Genomic DNA, 5,429 nt, shown 5'->3' with positions numbered 1-5,429 from the left:
AACAAATAAAAGGTAAAATATATACAGTTTATTTGGTGCCTACCTGACTCTCATTTTCGCAGGGTTTTTTTTTTGTTTGTTTGTTTGTTTGTTTTAGGTTCCATCCAAGGAACCTGGTCTTTCTTAGCATATCAAGTCTCTATGCACCCACTCTCTCAGTCCAGGGAATCTACTTGTCCACTCACCTTCTCTTGACACCCTGCCCACCCTCATCCCTCAAGTGCTCCTCTTTTCCTTGGTTAAAAATATCTGTGATGCAAAAATCTAAGAATACATGAAACCTAGGCTGGAAGAGGAACAAGAAATTTTTCTTAAGGAAAGCTAAGCGGGTTCACATAATTAAAAGCTGGGAGAAGAAAAGGAAGTGAGAAAAATAAAAAAGAAAGAAAGGGAAAGAAGGAGGAAGGGACGTAGGGAGGCCAGAGAAATTGACCTGGGTATTACAGGGAGAGACTGTCTTTCTTGATTAGGGGGTATGTGTGGTTGGAGGGCCTTTGGAGCCAGTAAGATGGTAGAAAATTGTGAAAAGAGGAGGACGGAAAAATTATTTCTGGGATATATTTACTGGATAACTTTAAACAATTTTTATTTTATTTTATTTTATTTTTAGAGATAGGCTTTAATTCTGTTGCCCACATTGAGTACAGTGGCGTGATCAAGCTCACTGCTGTCTTGAACTCCTGAGTTCAAGTAGCTCTTCTGCCTTAGCATCCTGAGTAGCTGGGACTATAGATGCAAGCCACCACACTCAGTTAATTTTTAACATTTTTGTATAGGGCTGGGGTCTTACTATGTTGTCCAGGCTGGTCTGGAACTCCTGGCCTCAAGTGATCCTCCCACCTCAGCCTCTCAAAGTACTGGGATTACAGGCATGAGTCACCACACCCAGCCAGCAATGGATGACTTTGAATGTTTTAGAGTCTAGGCAAGGTTAAAGGATGGGAAATAGTTTTAAAAACTAATATTGGTGGCCGCCATGGGGGCTCACATCTGTAATCCCAGCACTTTGGGACGCTGAGGCAGGAAGATTGCTTGAGGTCAAGCATTTGAGACCAGCCTGGGAAACATAGGGAGACTCTGTCTCTACAATAAAATAAATAAAATTAACTAGGTGTGGTGATACACACCTGTGGTCTCAGTTACTCTGGAGGCTGAAATGGGAAGATTGCTCAAGCTCAAGAGGTCTAGGTCGCAGTGAGCTGTGATAGTGTCACTACACTCCAGCCTGGGTCTCAAGACCCTGTCTGAAAAACAAACAAACAAAAAACATAACAAAAAGCAAAAAACAAACTAATATTGGTTGTTTCAAGGATGCCGCTTTGTTTTTGTTTTTGTTTGTTTGGGTTTTTTTTTTTTTTTTTTTTTCCCGAGACAGCGTCTCACTCTGTCGCCCACGTTGGAGTGCAGTGGTGCGATCTCGGCTCACTGCAACCTCTACCTCCTGTGTTCAAGCGATTCTTGTGCCTCAACCTCCTGAGTGGCTGGGATTACAGCTGTCCACCACATCTGGCTAATTTTTGTTGTATTTTTATAGAGATGGGGTTTCACCATGTTGACCAGGCTGGTCTCGAACCTCTGACCTCAGGTGATTCACCCGCCTTGACCTCCCAAAGTGCTTGGGATTACAGACGTGCACCACTGCACCCGGCCAAGGATGCTTCTTTGAATTTGGCTCTGCGCCACAAGCAGTACTTTGGGCCTTTAGGTCCAGCAGGAGCAGCCCTGAGCACAGCGGGGCCTTGCTCTGAACTTTCTCCACTGTAGCCTCTGGATGGGGAGATGCAGCTCAGGTGCCATGCCCTACCCGACAGTCACATGGCCCTTGTCTAGATCAAGCTTCAAAGTACCCCTGACTTCCCTGCCAAATGGCCTCAGGTTGATTTAGAGGCCTTGCTCCAGCTCCTTCCTGGGGGCCCTCTTCTTAAGAGCAGATGGTGCAGTCAGGCATGCACCCAAGACCCTGGAGGGTGATGCACAGCTCAGAGCTCCTGCGGGTTGGAGGGCTGGAGGTGCAGCACACGATCCTTCATTGCAGAGGAAGAGAAGTGCCTCATGCTATCACCCCTGGCTTGTCATGCTAAGGAGAATTAGAAACTGAAACCTGGCCTTCCACACATCCTAAAGATATGTTTATCTAGGTAGAAAGATTGAACATAATCTATTTAGCAGCATGTTAACTTGGTTTGTGTTTACACATTTAGTCATATGGTATGTGGGCCTCCACCCATACTTGTGCCTTAGACCCACAAATAACAGGGACAGCCATGCACTTGACCAAACAGAACCATGTGCCTCCGAGATGCCTAAGGATTATCCTTAAAGACAGAAGCCAGAGTGTAACTTTTCTGATATGTTTCATCTGTTCAGAAGTCCCCTTGAGGGAGCACTGTAGTCTCTAGTCTGACTGACTGACCTGCTGCCAAACCCCTCCTCCACACCTCTTACCTGCCTGATCTCGGGCAAGCTTCTTCAGCTCTCTTAAGATTCATCAGAAAACTGGTTGTAACAGGATTAAGTGAGAACATCCTTGGCTGGGCGTGACAGCTCACACCTATAATCCCAACGCTTTGGGAATCGAGGTGGAAGGATCCCCTTGAGACCAGGAGTTCAAGACCAGCCCGGGCAACCTACAACATTGCAAGATGCTGTCTGCAAAAAAATAAAAAAGAAAAAGAAAAAAAAGATAACATCCTTGAGGCACATTTTGCACCATGCCTGGTATACAGCAGGTAGCCATGAAAGTGGCATTTAAATCCACTTCTGTCTTTGACCTATTTCCATATTCACATTTTAGGCTAAAGATTGTAGAATCTTTGAACCGAAGGAATATGTGGTCACTTCATAGAACATTCTATTTAGGAGAACAAACTTTGGAGTCAAAGAGACCAGGGTGCTCTTCTCCCTTCATCCCTGACCAGGACCAGGTGGGTCATGAGGGGTAGTCACTTATCTCAGCATCCTCAGTTATAAGATGGCAGTAGTAATAGCAGTAACTAAATCACTGTACCATTATAAGGATAAAATGAGAAAAATACACAAAAATGTCACCCACCAAGTTGATGATTTTTCTCCAAGTGTTGTGCCTCAAACTTACATTGAACTTCATTCTATTTTAAATTATGTCTCTGATTTACTGAGATTCTGAATGTTGCTGAATGAAAGTGAAATTTTATTAGCCCGGTGTGGTAGCACCTGCCTGTGGTCCCAGCACCTCAGGGCAGGCTGAGGTGGGAAGATTGTGTGAACCTGAGAGTTCAGGTTGTAGTAAGCCATTATCATGCCACTGCACTGCAGCCTGGGAGACAGAAGGAGAATCTGTCTCAAAAAAAAAAAAAAAGGTGAAATTTGTAATTATTTGGTACATTTAGAATTATTTTTAAAAATTTTTCTGCATTAAGGGAAAAACAAATACTTTTTTCCTTTCTACTCACCTGCTCAATGAAACACAGAACACACTTCTGTGACCAGACATAGGTTTTTCCCTACACACCAACCGAATGGGTGTCCTATAATTCAATTCAATTCTGACACTATCTACCTAGAGGCAGTGTCAGAGCCGACAGGGTGAGGTCACAGTCCCCAAAGACAACCGCTTCTTTAGATCCCAATCTCAAGTCCAGGCCACCCAGTCTGACTCAATCGCCACAAACCAGAGCTCCAACAGTCCCCACTTGGGTTCAGCTAATTTGCTAGGACAGCTCCCAGAACTCAGAGAAACTCTGAGGTTTACCAGTTTCTTATAAAGGATATTACCAAGCATACAGAGGAAGAGATGGAGAGGGTGAGTTTTGGAGGAGGGAGAGCAGAGCTTCCATTGTCCCAGAGTTTTTATGGAGTTTAATCTCCAGTGCCCCTGATGACCCTTTCCCTGGAGGTTGGTGGGAGGGGCTGAATGTTCTGATACTTTACAGTTGGTGGGAGCAGCTGAATGTTTTGATACTTTAGTCCTCTAATCACTTGTTCTTTCTAGTGACTGGTTAGCCCCATCTTAAAGCTATCTAAGGACCTCGCCATAAGTCACCTCATTAGCATAAACTCAGGTGTGATCAAAAATGCTTGGGGGGCCAGGCAAAGTGGCTCATGCCTGTAACCCCAGTATTATGGGAGGCCGAGGTGAGATGATCGCTTGAGCTCAGGAGTTCAAGACCAGCCTGGGCAACATGGTGAGACCTTGTCTCTAAAAAAATAAAAAATAAATAAACAAATAAAATTAGCCAGGTGTGGTGATGTGCACCTGTAGTCCCAGCTACTTGGCAGGTTTAGGTGGGAAGATCACTTAAGCCTGGGAGTTCCAGGCTGCAGTGAGCTGTTTGTGTCACTGCACTCCAGCCTGAGTGGCAGAGCAAGACCCTGTCTCAAAAAAAAACCCAGCAGTGGTGAGTTTCCTATCACTCAGGAAATTCTGTGGTGTTCAACAACTTTGTACAAGAACCAAATATTCTAACAGAAGATGCACCTATCACCATTATCACTTGGGCAATTACAAGGCATTTAGGCGCTCCATGTCAGGAACTGGGGACAAAGCTCAAATGTATTTCATATTATACCAGTTTGTCTCATTGTGCGAGTGATTTTATTTTTCACTGGAGAGAGGTGTGTTAGCTTCTGCTTTGATTCCATTTGTATGGCTGGTGCTCACCTTTCAGACTTGGGCCTTCAAATGTAAAATGTAATTATTACCCACACAAAATCGTACAACTGTTGTGTTGTTTCTGGCACTTTCTTTCTTTTCTTTCATGTCAGACAGCTAATGTGCTGATGTCATAACAAGGTTCAAGGGTGGTAGGTCTCTTTTTTGTTTTTTCTTAGACAGAGTCTAGAGTCTAGCTCTATTGCCCAGGCTGGAGTACAGAGGTGAGATCATGGCTCACTGCAACCTCCACCTCCTGGGTCAAGGGATCCTCCCACTTCTGCCTCCTATATAGCTGGGACCACAGGTGCATACCATCTGGCTAATTTTTATATTCTTTGTAGAGACAAGTTCTCACTTTGTTGCCGAGGCTGGGCTCAAACTCCTGGGCTCAAGCCATCCTCCTGCCTCAGCCTCCCATAGTGCAGGGATTACAGGTGGGAGCCACTACACCTGCCAGGGTGGCACATCTCACACATGTGCGTGAATACCCAGTCATTCATGCTTATGAACTACCAAAGGATCTCTGGCACTTTTATAAAAGCCCAATAAGACAATAATTTCAATTGAAGTCACAGTAAAATGTGACAAAAGATCTGAGAAATGTGCCTACTGGAGTCTCTGAACTGTTTCTTGACCATGACACACATCTCTCCCTTTCTTCCCAGAGAAGCACTTGACGAAGAGAGGTGAGTCCAGGTCACTCATAGACACAGCCACATGGAGCTCGACTCTGCCCTGGCAGCAGACATGCAGAGTCCAAGGCCAAGAGCAACGGGAATAGGGACTGACGTGACAT

The 5,429-nt window shown here is 44.8% G+C and overlaps 1 pseudogene; it reads right to left on the bottom strand.

Moving 5' to 3' along the window:
- Positions 1 to 5,083: 5,083 nt before the first annotated feature.
- Positions 5,084 to 5,154, bottom strand: LOC115900617 (annotated as a pseudogene).
- Positions 5,155 to 5,429: the final 275 nt, after the last annotated feature.

Source organism: Rhinopithecus roxellana, chromosome 11 (genome assembly GCF_007565055.1).
Source record: "Rhinopithecus roxellana isolate Shanxi Qingling chromosome 11, ASM756505v1, whole genome shotgun sequence".
NCBI classification, from domain to species: domain Eukaryota; kingdom Metazoa; phylum Chordata; class Mammalia; order Primates; family Cercopithecidae; genus Rhinopithecus; species Rhinopithecus roxellana.
Note: the sequence above shows the minus strand (reverse complement) of the source record. Positions and strands in the feature narration are given on the sequence as shown.